This window comes from Dromiciops gliroides, chromosome 1, assembly GCF_019393635.1.
Source record: "Dromiciops gliroides isolate mDroGli1 chromosome 1, mDroGli1.pri, whole genome shotgun sequence".
NCBI lineage: Eukaryota > Metazoa > Chordata > Mammalia > Microbiotheria > Microbiotheriidae > Dromiciops > Dromiciops gliroides.
The window spans coordinates 627,380,729-627,397,434 of NC_057861.1; the positions used below are offsets into that span (position 1 = coordinate 627,380,729).

The 16,706-nt window shown below is 39.8% G+C and overlaps 1 protein-coding gene and 1 non-coding gene across 2 annotated transcripts in view; both read right to left on the reverse strand.

Moving 5' to 3' along the window:
* Nucleotides 1–16,706, reverse strand: part of LMF1 (lipase maturation factor 1) — a 710,851-nt gene that overhangs the window by 209,405 nt on the left and 484,740 nt on the right.
* On the reverse strand, nucleotides 6,817–6,928 carry LOC122737584. The gene has a single exon (XR_006354408.1). It is a non-coding gene; the product is annotated as a U6 spliceosomal RNA (small nuclear RNA).

A 16,706-nucleotide genomic window follows, 5' to 3' on the forward strand; every position in this document is an offset into this window, starting at 1 on the left:
ATCAAAGTAGTAAAATTCTGAGAGTTTTCTGGTTCAGGAATGCCTTGAAAAGGCATACCCTCTCACCTGAACTGGAGGTACAAGTCATCAGAGAGATTGGAACAAGAGAATGCATCCAATTGGGAGAAGAGAAAGACATACCAATGAAGAACATACACACAGACAATGCATAAGGATAGCCATGTGAGGGAGGAGATAGCTTCAATGTACAATGCACTCCTAAAACCAGAAAAAAAAATGCTGGTAATGGATTCAAGGAAGGCTTTCTAGTAACCAGGTGTTGTGAATTTACCCTCCTGCTACACAAAATCTTTGTACATGAATCTATCATCATACTCCAAAGTTAAGCCTACTTTCCCCCCGGAATTTGCGTGTACTTATGGGTGAGTGTAGACTAGGCTTTTAGAGGTAAATATTTCATACCAACTATTCTTGCTATACCACTTTAGTGAATACCCCTTACTAAAAGCTAATTAAGTCTGGCTGATTGTTAATAGGAAGCACATGGGATGGGGGCTGATAAGTGAAGCACTAGACATCCCAACCTTTCAAAGTTAGTCTTAGAACTATGAAGAGAGGAGCAGTTAGCTGCACTGTAGGGCTTCAACTTTCCAGTGCTAGTGGGATGTGGGGAAATAGCTGCAGAAGGGGTGCTACAGACCTAACATTCCATCTCTTCCCTCTATGCCTTGAACACAGGTGGTCTCCCATGTCTAAAATATACTCCTTACTCAGCTCTCTTTCTTTGAATTCCTAGTTTCCTTGAAAGGACAGCTAAGATGCTACCTCTTATGTGAGAGATCTTCTGGTCCCCTACCTGTTAATGCTTTCTCCTTCTAGAAATTATTTAGTGGATTCTTTGCATTTGCCTATCATTCTACATGTTGTGCCCCATTTCCCTCCCCCATTACTGAGGGACTCTCATTTTTTTCTTTGTATCTCCAGCAACCACAACCAGCAACCTTTCACAAAATCAGTGCTTAATGCCTGGCTATTGGGTTTTTTTTGTTTGTTCTTTTCTTCAAATTTAATTATAATATCTTGAAGTCAGTCCTGGTTTGTGTGTGTGTGTGTGTGTGTGTGTGTGTTGTTTTCTAAGCTTTTAAGTTTTTTTTCCCCTTGGGGTGTGTGTGTGTGTGGGGCAATTGGGATTAAGTGACTTGCCCAGGGTCACACAGCTAGTGTTAAGTGTCTGAGGTGGGTTTGAACTCAGGTCCTCCTGAATCCAGGGCCGGTGCTCTATCCACTGTGCCATCTAGCTGCCCCAGTCCTGTTTTTTTTAAAAAATGTAATAGCTAGTCCATCCTTGTCTTAACACTTGGCTCTGTATCTAATTGCCATTCAGATGCTATTGACTAGTATGGAAAATTCAAAATATATGTTCTTCAGAGGGAGAAAATGTTCAGCACATAGTACACACTTAATACATGTTGAAATGAACATCATTTTCAACTTAAGTAAACAAACAGAGGTAGTCTGTAATGGGCAGATTGTAGGGCTTAAAGTAAGGAAGAGCCGGGTTTAAACTCTAGCTGTGTGACCACAAGTCACTTGACCTTTCTAAACTCCAGGCAGCTCTCAAAGATTGATCTACTACATTTCAGGTGGGTTTGCATCTGTGTTGCTGGAGGGAGTTCCCATCCCAGTGAAATCACTGATCCTTAATGAATGAGTTTTCTCTAGGGAAGAAGCTAAAACCCAAGTAACCTAAGAATTTCTGGTTTAAAGTGCTGCCTTGCAAATGGAGAAAAAGTAACAAATTAGACAAATGATTTGGGCTACAAACAGGATTTCTTAATGATATACTTATTTAGTAACCCAAGGAAAATGACAAGGCACCAGTTCTTGGTCATTAAGGAGCAAATGGCTCTGCTGGGGATGCTCTATATTGTAAGGAAAGGATTGGTGCTTGCTAAAGCCATCCAGGCTAATCATCTACTTCCTCACTTCAAATCACAACTGCTACCACCGCTTTGATAAAGCCTATTTTCAGGGATTTTTTCTTCCTACAACTTTTTCTCTCTTCAAACCTGAAGAAACCAGTCTCACCCCCTCCCAACATACCGAAGTGGCTTAAAGTAAGAGTCTGTGGCATTCCCCCCAGACAAATAGGCTTAAGAGACAAATGTTGAAATAAAGAAGGTGGAACAGGAGCATTTACATTTAGATTCCTAATTCAGAGAACATACGGTATCTGACCTAGCAATTAACAAGTCCAAGCCTTTCACTTGGCAAACGGGAAAACACAAGGTCCAGAGAGGGACAGTAATTAGTCCAAAGTCAGGCACTGAATCAGTGCTACATTCTGCCAGCCAAACTCACTTGAGCTTTGAAGAAAGCTAAGGACAGGGGCAGCTAGGTGGCACAGTGGATAAAGCACTGGCCTTGGATTCAGGAGGACCTGAGTTCAAATCCGGCCTCAGACACCTGACACATACTAGCTGTGTGACCCTGGGCAAGTCACTTAACCCTCACTACCCCTTAAAAAAAAAAGAATGAGGAGAAAAAAGCTAAGGACTCTTAAGCAGCAAAGGTAAAAAGGGAGTTTATTCCAGGTGTGGGGCACAGCCGGTGCAAAAGCACAGAGAGGGGAGAGAGAATGCATCTTCCTGGCAACCACAAATAGGCCCATTTGACCAAAGTAGAGTATAAGAAGGGGAGAAATGTATACTCAGTCTAGAAAAGGAGGCTGCAGCCAGATTGTGAAGGCTTTAAATGCCAAAGAGGGGAGGGGCAGAGCCAAGATGGTTTAGATAAGGCAGTGACCTGCCTGAGCTCTCCCCAAGACTCCTCCAAATACCTTCAAATAATGCCATAAGACAATTCCTGGAGTAGCAGAACCCACAAAAAGACAGGATGAAATAATTTTCCAGCCAAAGACAATGTAGAAGTTCAGCAGGAAAGGTCTGTGGTACCAAGGTGAGAGTAGAGCACAGTCCAGCGCAGGCAGTGCCAATGCAGCCCCAGCTCCGGCAAACCAGGAGTAGTAGGCCTTGGGAGCCTCTGAATCAGCAGCAGCAGCAACTGCTCCTGGAACTCAGCACACAGATGGTAAGGGAGTTAAACATATTGGCCAGAAGGAGATTACCGGGATCTCTTTGCCAGAACTGAGTCAGGACTCTGTTGTTTTGCCCATACTCAGATCCGGGTCACAGTCTTGGGTGCTAGTTCCAGGAGGGGGGGAGGAGCACAAGCAACCTGGAGCTTGTGGCCACAGTGGAGTGGGACTCTGTTCATAATTTCAGGGCAGAAAAGCAGGCCTGTGGTTGCTTGCAGATCAGAACACAGACCAGGAGAGTAGTAAACATACCTCTCCTTAAATCGTACCACTTTGGAAGAACTAAAAACTTACAAATTCCTAAATGTATCTCTGAAAACAGCTGCATAAACCCCCTGAAGTTTGGGACAGTGCATCCTTCACACTGGAAGCAGTTCCCCACTTTAACAAAGAGTTAAAAGTCAAGAAATAGGCTGGGAAAATGGGCAAACAGAAAAAAAAAATGCTGACCCTAGAAAGTTTCTATGATGACAAGGAAGATCAAAATACACTCTCAGAAGAAGATGACAAAGTCAAAGCTCCTACATCCAAAGCTTCCAAGAAAAATATGAATTGGTCTCCAGTCATAGAAGTGCTCAAAAAGGACTTTGAAAATAAAGTAAGTGGGGCAGCTGGGTGGCAGTGGATAGAGCACTGGCCCTGGAGTCAGGAGGACCTGAGTTCAAATCCAGCCTCAGACACTTGACACTTACTAGCTGTGTGACCTTAGGCAAGTCACTTAACCCCAATTGTCTCACTTAAAAAAAAGAAAAGTAAGAGAAGTAGAGGAAAAAATGGAAAGAAACATGAGAGTAAAGGAGACACAAAAAATACTGAAGAAAACAACACCTTAAAAACAGACTAGGCTAAAATATATTCTCATCTCTTTTAGAAAATTGCATTTTTGGTCAACAGTTTGAATAATCAACTCCCCCAACTTTCTTAAGTTGGAAAGTGGTGCTGGATGTGGGGATCTTAAAAATGGCAGTCAACCAATTTTTAAGTTCCAAATTCTCTCCCTCCTTCACACTTCCTTGAAAAGGCAAGTGACTTGATATCAGTTATACACATGAAGTCATGCAAAACATATTTCCATATTAACCAAGTTGCAAAAGATGATACAAAAAAAACAAGAAAAATTGAGAAAGTTTTAAAAAATATGTTTCAATCTGCATTCAGAATTCGTCAGTTCTCTCTCTGGAAGTGGACAGCATTTTGCATCAGGCATAACTGGAATTGTCTTGGATTATTGTTTTGATCAGAGTAGTTAAATCTTTCACATTACTGCTGTTATCATGTACAGTGTTGGCCTAGTTCTGTTCACTTCATTTTGCATAAATTCATGTCTTCCCAAGTTTTTCTGAAACCATCCTGCTTGTCATTTCTTACAGCACAATAGTATTACATCACAGTCATCACAACTTGTTCAGCCATTCCCCAATTGATGGGTATCCCCTTCGATTTCCAATTCTTTGCCACTACAAAAAGAGCTTTTATAAATATTTTTGTACAAATAGATCCTTTTCCCTTTTCTTTGATCTCTTTGGGATACAGACCTAGTAGTGGTATTTGTGGATCAAAGGGTATGCAGTTTTTATAGCCCTTTAGGCATAGTTCCAAATTGTTCTCTGGAATGGTCAGACTAGTTCACAGTTCTACCAATAGTGCCTTAGTGTCCCAATGTTTCCACATCCCCTCCAACATTTGTCATTTTCTTTTTCTGTCATCATAGTCAATCTAACAGGTGTGAGGTGGCACTTCAGAGTTATTTTATTTTGCATTTCTCTTATCATTAGTGATTTAGAGAATTTTTTTATGTGACTTTGATAGCTTTGATTTATTCTGGGAATGCCTGTTCCTATTTTTGACCATTTATCAAATGGGAGAATGGCTCTTATTTTTATAAACTTGGTTCAGTTCCCTATGTTTTTGAACAATGAAGCCTTTATGAGAGAAACGTGCTGTAGCCCCCCACCCCCGTTTCCTATTTTCCTTCTCATCGGCTGCATTAGTTTTGTTTGTGCAAAAGCTTTTTAATTTTATGTAATCAATATTATCCATTTTATTTCCCATGATCCTATCTATCTCTTGTTTTGTCATAAACTCTTCCTGTATCCATAGATATGACAAGTACATTTTTTCATACTCCCTGAAGGTTATTTTCTTTCTCAAAACACAAATACAGGGACACTCTGTACTGGTTGGATTTTGTATCCTTTGATTCTTTTTTTTGTGTGTGTGAGGCAATTGGGGTTAAGTGATTTGCCTAGGGTCACACAGCTAGTAAGTGTCAAGGGTCTGAGGCTGAATTTGAACTCAGGTACTCTTGAATCCAGGGCCAGTGCTCTATCCACTGTGCCACCTAGCTGCCCCCCTTCTCTTTCGATTCTAAATCAGGATCACCAGGATCACTAACTCAGAGGAGGAAGAGACCATCAGGCCCATCTAGTCCTACCCTGTCATTTTACAGATGAGGCAACTGAGGCCTGGAGAGGTTAAGTGATTTGCCCAGGTTCACGGAGGTTTCAGAAGTAACAGCCAGAATCTGAACTCAGGTTTTCTGAGTTTAAATTCAGTACTCTTTCCACTGCACCACATTAGCAAAGGTCTGTGACAGTCACTGATGCCACTTAAGATAAAGATAAGCAAGAAACATGCCAATGTAGAAAGAAGAAATGCTACTATGACCCCACACTTGATAGGCATATCCATTGCTTAATGTTATGAGCTGATTCCAAGAAAACATAACTTTGGCTAAAATTAGTTCCGTAGAGCTACGTGAGGATCCAGGTACCTGCAAGGAATAGGGACCAGAGTTGCCCAAATGCTCAATAAAGTGAGGTCTGGTTTTAAGAATTGGACAGCAACATTATTTCAAATCAATGTTAGTTATGACAGTTTTATGGGCAACACATTTGAATTAATGAAGGACCAATAAATAAGTGGTGACCTTGAGAGAGGGGACTTTAAATGTCAAAGACAGACTCAGTCTATCTGGTCAGAACAATGTGTTAGGTCATTAAACTTGGGAGTCAGAGGTCCTGAGTGGAAAGAAAGTCGTTCTTCTACTTATTTATCAACTGTGTGAACTTGGATACTTTGTCATTCTATATTTCAGTGATCTCATCTGTAAAATGTGAGGGGTTGGACTGGATTATTACTGAGGTCCTTTTTCCTCTAAGAGGCTAGGATCCTAGATGCCAAATTTGGTATTTTTAGAAGCAGAATCTTAAGTATAATTTTCACCACAAGCTTTTCTGGTCTTTCTTTTCTCCTTTGGACAAAAGTTCATATATTTGTGAATGGGAAGAACACTGGAAGGAGAATCAGGAGTTCTGCATTCTAGATCTGGCCACTTATTCATCCTGAGTCACCTTGGTAAAGGTCAAGGTCACTTCCCTCTCCCTAGCTCCAAGTTTCTCCCTCTATAAAATGAGGGTGTTGGAGTACATTATTCTTTAAAAAGAAGATCCTTTCCAGTTCTAACATTCCATGATTCTGAGGTACAACCCCCAAGTTTGGGGAGGAATAATAATGAGGAGGTGGGCATCTCTAGCAAACTGTAGTTGTCAACTGGAAAATTAGGACCACAGAATGTCAGAGCTAGATGGGACTTCAGAGATCACTTCCTCAGCATTCCATTGCACTTCTACCCCAGAAACAGATATGCTACTCATGGCCTGTTTGACCTTGGACAAGGTACTTCTCTCTAGGTCTCAGTTTTATTCTCTTATAATGCAAGGGTTATCTTTTTTATATCATGGACCCCACTGGCAGTGAAACCTATGGATCTTCAGAATAATATTGTTTGCATGTCATCCTTGCACAGGGGCCATGCTAATCTTCTCTGTATCGTTCCAATTTTAGTATATGTGCTGCCGAAGCAAGCACCAGAATAATATTTTTAAATGCATAAAATAAAATATATAGGATGACAAATTAAACCAATCATATTGAAAGAGTTATTGAAATACTCTATTTCTTTCTTTGTTTTTTTCTTTTTTTTTTGGTGAGGCAATTGGGGTTAAGTGACTTGCCCAGGGTCACACAGCTAGTAAGTGTTAAGTGTCTGAGGCCAGGAGCAGCTAGGTGGCGCAGTGGATAGAACACTGGCCCTGGAGTCAGGAGGACCCGAGTCCAAATCCAGCCTCAGACACTTAACACTTACTAGCTGTGTGACCCTGGGCAAGTCACTTAACCCTCATTGCCCCCCCGAAATGTCTGAGGTCAGATTTGAACTCATGTCCTCCAGAATCCAGTGCCAGTGCTCTATCCACTGTGCCACCTAGATGCCCCCTATCAAAATATTCTTAAAAAACAAAACAAAAAATACCCACAAGTTCATGGACCCCCCCTCCCCCAGGTTAATAACCTCTACTATAAGATGAGAAGGCTGGGCTACATGATTTCTAAGTTCCCTTTGGTATTAGGAGGTCACTGAAGCTTATAGTTATAAGTTGATATCCAATTTAGCTGAATTATAAAAATAAAGTAATAGTTACCAAGCACCATAAAAGGAACTTATTCCCAAGTAAAATGAAGAAGCGGTGCCCTTTTCCTAGAGTTCTAACTGGTCATGTTCTAAATAAGTGCTGTGAATGGGGGTGGTGGTGCTTTATTGACTTGTCCAAGCCCCTGCGCACAAAAGGAGGTGAGGGTGACAGGCACATGTGGCGACAGCTGCACACTTGGCATGAGCACTGCAGGCATTACTGTTCTGCATGGTTAAGAACCCTGCGCATTTTCATGGGGGGTTTAAACAACAAGAAGGCAAAGAGTCAGGAAAGCTTGAGTTTCAGTGCTTCTGGCTCAGGGTTATAAAGGCTGGGGGGTTGGGGGAGGGGCTGTCCTCAGCTGTGGCACGAGAGGGATGGAGATGCCAACCACATGGTCCCAGACTCATTTGGCTGTGCTGGTCCCTTCAGAAACAAAGTGGTAACTCCAGCTGCCCTTAAACCTAGCAAAAAGGTGACTCCTAAAAACAGGCTGCTATGGGGTAGGGGGAAAAGCTCTGGACTTGTAGTCATAAGACCCAAAGTCGAATCCTAGTGCCAACAAGTGCTACCTTTGTGACCTGAGCCAACTCATTTCACCATTTCTGCTGCTTATAGGCGGTGTAATCTTAAGGCAGTTCCTTTCCCTCTGCATCTTAGTTTCTGCCTCTGCAAAATGAATAGTTACACTAGATGAACACTAAGGTCCCATCCACTTTTGTGCTCCTCTATAATACTATATTTTTAAAAGCTATACATACACACATACATGAGCATGGAAGAAAAGAACAACTGTGATTTCAAAGAGGAATTGTAGAGACTCTAGTATTTGGGGAAAAAAAATCTTGCAAAAATTTGATTTCAAAATAAACATGAGCATGGGTTGTATACTCCCAATAGACTTGTTATTTTGACCTTAAACTATAGGGATTTCTGATCATTTTAGTGCTACATAAATTATGGTGACACAGTAATGCTTTTATTAACAAATGAACATATGAGGACTTACTAAGTGCTTACTATGTTGCAGACACAAAGAAGATGTGTTCTTATGACAAACTTTGATGTCAGAAATGCAGTTACCAGTAGTAGAAATAAAAAGTGGTACAAGGATGAGTGCTTGAAATGAAACTGCCTCCTTCCTTTTCCTCCCTCCCCTTCAGGCACGGCAAACTGCAGCTGTTGGTGTGGTATGGCTGGCATCCCCACATTTCCAGGGTCAGTCCTCTACCCACTGACATTGAGTTTACACAGAGCTGTGTGACCTCTCCAGGTCCCTTCCAACTCTAAAACTATTATTCTCCCCTTTTTCATCAGGCCAGGTTGAGAAGGAACTAGGAAACTGGCTCTTGCCTTAGTTGGGTCCTGCCTGGCCTATCAATTAGAGCATTAGTGTCAAACTCAAATAGTAAGGCAGGCATAAGGCCACATAGTGACTTAGAAAATGATATATTAACTTTATCTATGTTTTGTTTTCTTTTGTCAAATATTTCCCAATTACATTTGGTTTAGGTCCCATGTTGCTTTGTTGCAAGCCACATGTGGTCTCTGATAACTATATATTAGAGGAATGTATCTAAAAAGAAAGTTATAACTGTCACAAACCCAGTATTGAAGAAACTGGAACTCTTCCCAAACTCCACATACTCAGATCAACTTGAAAAAAAATTTATTATCTTTTTCTCCCCTATCATCTTCATTTCCAAATATAGTCTTTCCCTTAACCCCTACCACCTGGAAAACTATCACTTGAAGAATAAAAAAAAATTTAAAAAGAGAGAAGAGAAAAACTATTCAGCAAAACTGACCAACTTTTCAATCAAGTCTGATAGTAAATACATGTTCCATACCCACAGTCCTCTATCCCTGCAGGAAGGATACTTTCTTAACTCTTTATAGACAAGCTTGATCATTATTATTACAAAATGTTCAGTTTCCATCCCACCCACTCCCCTTTCCCCCAGTTTGGACTGGTGTTGTCAGTGTGTTGTTGTCCTGATGCTGCTTATTTTACTTTGCATCAGTTCTTGTAAGTCTTCCTAGGCTTCATAGTCATCATTTCTAATAGTCCATTACATTAATGTACTACAGTTTGTTTAGTGATTCCCAACTGAGGATTATCTACTTTGTTTTCAGCTCTTTCTTATTACAAAAAGACCTGTACTAAATGTTTTGGTGTATACATGTCACTGACCTTCTTGGGACTAACAGTCACATTTCTGAGTCAAAGGGTATGAACATTTTACTTGCTCTTATAGCATAATTCCAAATTCTAGGCCAATTTTTCTAAAAGGAGTTTTGTTCCCAAGGGGTGTGTTAATGGAGGTCTTGCTATAATCCTTCAGCAAAAATATCTTGGCTTAGGGTTTTTCTCTTGATGCTGAGTGCCTAAAAATCATGGAATGCTACAATCTTAGAATTGGAATGGACTTTGGTGGTCATCTAATTAAAATTCCCACCACCATGCAGCAATACCCACTGTAAGTCTACTCCTTGTAAGTTGGGAATAATTTACACAATTATTTTGTTTTCCCTAGATGGTCCTCTTCATATACGAAATGCTTCATTAATCTTTTAAGCAATCTAATTTAATTTATATAACGTGCTGAGCTTTCTTCCATCTCATGAGACACTACCCAAACTTGACAACAAGCAATATTTTCCAATTTGCTTAAAATGTCCTTGTGTTTCCTCTAAAGGCCATTTTATTATATTTTGATATTTTCCCAATTTCAGTTTTATACACTTAAGGATTTCACTATGCCCATTTTCATCATTCTTTGGCTAGCATAAGGAATGATTTCTAACTTAGTTACTAAGAGTAGTGAAAACCACCATCATGGGCTTTATTTAAATATAACAGCTCTATTTTGTGAAGTCTTGGAAATTCTCTTAGAAGTGGGGCCTATTTATTTGGTGTCTTGTTCCACATGTATTCATGAGTTAATATTTCACAACTAAAATTAAGTGCACCTACCTCCCAGGGTTGTTGTAAGGACCAAGTAAGAGAATAATTATAAAGCACTTATCATCATGCCTGGCACATAGTAAATGTTATATGAATGTCAGCAATTATTATTACTAACAACAATAATGATGCTATTATTGTTGTTAAGGTTATTTTAATGCTATTATAAGATCATGCTATTATTGTGAATAATAAGAATGCTATTGTTATTATTAATAACAAAAATAATAGCGTTTCTATAGCACTTTCAAGTTTGTGAAGTGCTTTATAAATATATCTCATTTTATTCTCACCACAATGCTGTGAGGTAGGTACTATTCTTATCCCCATTTTACAGATGAAGAAACTGAGGCAGGCAGGAGTTTTAAGTGACTTACTCATGGTGACACAGTTAGTAAGTGTCCAAGGTTAGATGTGAACTCAGGTCTCCCTGACTCTAGATCAGATCTAGATCTAGGTAATTTACTTTCAAACTGTATATATTATCTCAACAATGTCTTCTCATCTTTGCCAGTTAGCAAACTGGTTTCTCTAGGCCAATTTTTATCACCTCCACAGAAGTCCTACTTTAATGCCTCCATATGGCATGGAGGTGACCATGGGTGGTTCTTAAAGGCTATGCCATTCTATAGAAGATACAGTAAAAATGCTAATGGGAAGAAAATGAATTAGGAAAAATAACACAGCACTTAGATGATCTACATGTTTACTGAGTCCCTGAGACTCAAAAAAAAAAAAAGTAAAAAAATAAATAAATAACCCTCATCATCCTTGATGAGGATCCAATAGTAGCAGGCACATTGTATGTGAGGCGAGAGGGCCTGGCTTAAAAACTCAGCTTGGCTATTTAATTAACTGGGCAAGTCACTTACTCTGTCTGGGCCTCACTTTCTTCATCTTTAAAATAAAGGGATAAGATGAGGTGAGCTTCACCAAGATTATTGTTTTGCTTTTTTAAAAAATTATTTTCATTTGGATCTGTGATTTCATCAGCACAAGGAACCACTGCAGGGGACATTTGCTCCACTCATGCAGAGTGACAATTAATCCCTCAGCCACTTAGTCTTAGAGAACTTTAGTCTTAGAGAACTTCCTGGGGTAAAGGAAAGCTATGAAACCTGTTAATGGTTAATAACCATCAGGAGGAGAACCTGAACATAAATCAGAAGATTCCATGACATGCTGCCTCTCTCAAATTAGAAGTATAAATGATATTATTATAATTTGAGAAAGTAAAATAGTTCACTGTTAACCTAAGGTGGTATGTATAAAACATATCAAAAGAGAACCCAAATATTCAAACCCTTTTTTTGCTGGATATTTTTTCTGGGGAAGAAATGATCCCCAAATATCTTACAGAGATACAAGAAAGTTAATAAACTGTCTTATCTAACAGCCCAATTTTAAAACTACTGGTGTTGATATTGATTTACAAGACCTATTTCTTCTACCCTGGGAGGGCATTTTGGAGAACATCTCATGTAGGTCTGGCATTTAACCTACGCAGAACTACTGGGACCATTTACCTCAAGGAAAATCACAGAATGAGTTTGCATTTTCCAATAAAGAAAATATGCAGCAGTGTTAAAATTGGAACCATATCACCTTTATAATTATTTTTCTCACATACTTATAAATGTGACGCTCCACACAGCAGGCCAAAGAACACAGCCCTGAAATCAGGGGGCAGTGTATCTAAGGAAAGCTTACGGCTCGCGCCTATGTTTAGATTAGACTGGTTTGAGGCCTGGCTTTTACACAGAAGGGTTACAAAATCAAGACGAACAGTGGGATCTTTCATAAAGTGTGTTCATAAAGACGAAATTGTGTCATTAGGAACTTGCTACCTTGTTGAACATTCAAATTCTCCAAACTGGAACACCACTTAGCTTTAAGCCAAATCAAACTGAAAAGGCGAGAGAGGAGGGTAAGCACCACCCACCCTAACCACCCTTTGAGTTGTACTCTGTCTAGCTTTAACTTTTCAAATGAATGAAATCAACACATTAAAACTAAATAACATGGATGCTACATAGTTCCGTTACACAAATCATTTCATTTTATCTTTTATCAGTAGATGGTATTTTAAACAATATTTCCAAATGACTGTAAGAAAATAAGGGTCTGTCTAAAAGAAATACATGCTGGAATTCTTCATTATCCACTGGGTCAGCTATGTCATATATATCCACAAGCACATGAACGCAGCAATGAGTCTTCAAGTTAGGCAAAGGAAAAAAACCAGGAAATTGTAACATTTACAAACACCTAAAAAACCACAAACTCACAAAGGGTTTCAGATAAAGTGTAGACTGGATTTCACCTCAGAAGTCCAGGTTCAAATCCAACCCTAATTTACAGGGACTAGCAATCACACAGATAAGATTTAAAACAAAACAACCCCCCCCCCCAAGGCTTTATTATAAAGAATGGAGTGCATTGACTAGCACCATTTCTATTTGTTAGAGTGGAGGCTCTAACACCAGCTGGAGACACTGGTGCAGGGAACTCCTATTATGCCTTCTATAAAACTATCAAGTCTTAAATTAAAAACAGACCTGGAATAGGTATGAATATGAAATAGCTTTTCACACCACTTGGAAGGAGGCTGGCAAGGGTAAAACTACCAGAATCTACGCATTGTTTGGCTAACAATAAGGAACATATAGAGCTGGTCCAGGCTGAGAAGTGGTGCAAGCCCTTGCATTACACTTTACCTTACCACTATGAGGGAAGCCAGGCCATTGTTATTTTGAGGAATACTTCTTTCGTGACAAACTTTCCCATAATGTTGCAACAAGATAAAAAGAACACAGAACATGCTGATGGCACAGTTCAGTACCATAGTAATCACACAGGACAGCAGAAATTCTAACCTGTTACCTGCTGTCAGGAGAAAATAAGAGTGGGAGGAATAGGTTAACACAACAAGTGACAGAGAATGTCTTCCTTGTCCCAGACGCTGACAATAATACACTGCAATGGATTTGAAGATAGAATTGAAAATTGGTGTATTTCAGGAGAGATGAAAAGAACCCAAAGATCTTTCTTCATCACATGTTGTCTAGTTGGCCAGAATAGTCATCAGATTTTTCTTTTAGAAGCCATGGATTCATGTGTTTGCACTGTCACTGCAGGTAAGTCTTTTCACCTCTGAGCCTTGGCTTCTTCTTGTAAAAAAGGTGCTTTAATGATAAAATGCTACAGGGATGTAATCGTCATTACAATTTTAGACCAAATATAGCCAACACAGGCTTATTCATTTAACAATGCATGGGGAAGAAGTGAATAAATGAAAAATGTCATAATATTGTTTTAGAAATTCATTTTAACTCTTTTATGCCATGCCTTTTTTACAAGTTGCTAATAAGTGGTAAAACTGATAGGATTCGGTTTTGCACATTCTATAGGGCTGAGGAACCACAAAAAGGCCAATGACAAAGGAAAAGGGACAAGTAAAAGAGGCCTAGATAATCTATAAACTGGCCGATCAATTCCTAAATACTTAAAAATGGCTACTTGGGGGGCAGCTAGGTGGCGTAGTGGATAAAGCACCGGCCCTGGATTCAGGAGTACCTGAGTTCAAATCCGGCCTCAGACACTTGACACTTAACTAGCTGTGTGGCCCTGGGCAAGTCACTTAACCCTCATTGCCCTGCAACCCCCCCCCCAAAACAAAACAAAACAAAAATGGCTACTTGCCTTTTAGCAAGAAAAGTGTCCTTCAATCTGGGATTAAAGTATCAATAGGATCCCCAAAATGTTTCCCAGAAACTTGCCTACCCCATTCATGAAAAAAAAAATAATCTACAATATTTTTAATAGTGTCTTCACTACTCTGCCTCCTTTGATGCATGGAATACTCATTCAGAGACAACGAATGCCCACATCAACGAGAATATAGATCCACCAAAGTATAGTCTCTCCTTTGTCATACCTGATGAAGCCAAGAGGAAACAGGGCTGTGCTCCATTTTCTGAGGGCATCTTGCCAAGTTCTCCTTTTTTGCCTGTCAAGCAACTGTATTCACTATAATCCCTGACCCAGTCCAGTGAATTTCCAGTTTCTTTCTTCTCTACCAAACCTTTTACCTCCCTGAAGCTGAGGATGATGAAATGGAAGAACCACTATGTATTGGGGCTAGTGTAGCTCCAGTACAAGAGATGGTCTGACAGAATTAATGTAACAGAGAATGAAGTGGGACTTAGGTCACTTCAGAAATTTGGCTGATAAAGGCTGGGCATACCAGCATGCTAATGTTTTATTAGACCTCTGAAAAATCCTGCTGAGGGAAAGCTGTGTTAGTATCAATTTAACCAGCTCAGATAAGTGGGTTATGTATCTGAGGGTGTCATAAGGATGGAATGCAAGGAGTATAAGCTCCAAAGCTACCACTGGGAGATAAAGTGTGAAAAGAAACAGGGAAAGGGTAAAAAATAATAATAATTTTCAGGGGAAGCTAGGTGGCGCAGTGGATGGAGCACCAACCCTGGAGTCAGGAGGACCTAGTTCAAATCCGGCCTCAGTCACTTGATACTTACTAGCTGTGTGACCCTGGGCAAGACACTTAACCCCAGTCGCCTCACAAAATAAATAAATAAATAGATTTTCTAGGGTTGGGGAAAAAAACTACCATAATTAATGAGTGGCAGCACAGCATATTAGAAAAGAACACTGGGTTTAGAGAAAGACCTGCTTTTCAAACCTGGCTTACATAACTTTTTTTTTTTTTTAGTGAGGCAATTGGGATTAAGTGACTTGCCCAGGGTCACACAGCTAGTAAGTGTTAAGTGTTTGAGGCCGGATTTGAACTCAGGTACTCCTGACTCCAGGGCCGGTGCTCTATCCACTGCGCCACCTAGCTGCCCCTCTGGCTTACATAACTAAAGGCAGGCAAGTCACTTAGCCTTTCCAGGACTCAGTTCTTTTCTGTAAAATGAAAGGATTGAACTAGTGCCCATTCAGGTAAAAAAATCTATGAAATATACAATGCCTTAATGCACTCTCAGATACTTCCTAGGTATCATTTAGCAGTCAATTACCATGTGCTTGAGAGGCAGCATGGTCTAGTGGACACATAGCTGGTCTTGGAGTCAAGAAGATCTGGGTTCAAGTCTCAGCTCCGTCTCATATTGGATGTGAAATCCTAGGCAAGTCACCTCTCAGGGCCCTATAAGTTACAGAGAAGATGCCAACCTGCCCTGGTAGAGGGATTTTCCTCATTTGCGAATTCTCTAATAATGAAATCCAGGCCCTATACCACTAAATGTTTACTAGTATCCACACCTGTTCTTTTTTGATAGCCAGACCCATCAAAAGGTTTAGTTAGTTATGGTACAGTGGAAAGAATAGTCAGTGGATAGGGAGTTAGACGATGTGGGTATCAATCTTGGCTGAGGCCAGCAGAGTGCTGGAGCCAGCTTGAATCAGTTCACAAGACCTGATTATTAAATTTACAGTGTGAACATTTACACCTCAGAAATCAGCAAGTATTACAGATCAAGGTTTGATTTATTGCTCTGTTGATTCTCTAGACTTAAGAAAGTGATGGCGAAAATGTGAATAATGCAGATAAAACTTAAAAGTGTGTTGAGAGTATATATTTTTTTCTTTTTGAGAGCCTATTATTAAATTTGCCAGCTTACCCCCGGCTAAGCCATTATCTGTAAGAACTTTATCTAGTCACTTTGCTTCTGCATCTCAGTTTTCCCATCTGGAAACCTATCTCACAGATCTACTACCAAGATCAAAATGATTTGTCCCTGATCAACACAGGTAGTAACTGAGCCAGAATTGGAATCCAGGTCCTTAGACTTCAAATCCAGGGCTCTTTTTTCTCTCCCACAGTAGGGATCTCAGCATGACTAGAAATGTGAAAGTGGAGTCTGCATGGCTGAGGAGCTGTCAGGAATGTCATAGAGAAAATACTTCCAGTAGGGTCTGCATTAAAGGAACTCTCAGATTTCTTTCAACCTTGAGACTTAAAGACTCTAGTCTGATTCAGGAACAAATAGATATATTCTCTACTTCTCTTCCTCCTCTATGTCTCTCTGTCTCTCCCTCATTGTTACAGAATAATTTTAGTAAAATCATTCCTGTTAGAGTTGTAAACAGCAAACCTCTTTGACTCTAGTACTGAATAAACTTCAACTGAACTGGTATGGTATAGATGCATTAAATTTTATTATAACTTTTATTCATATGAGAC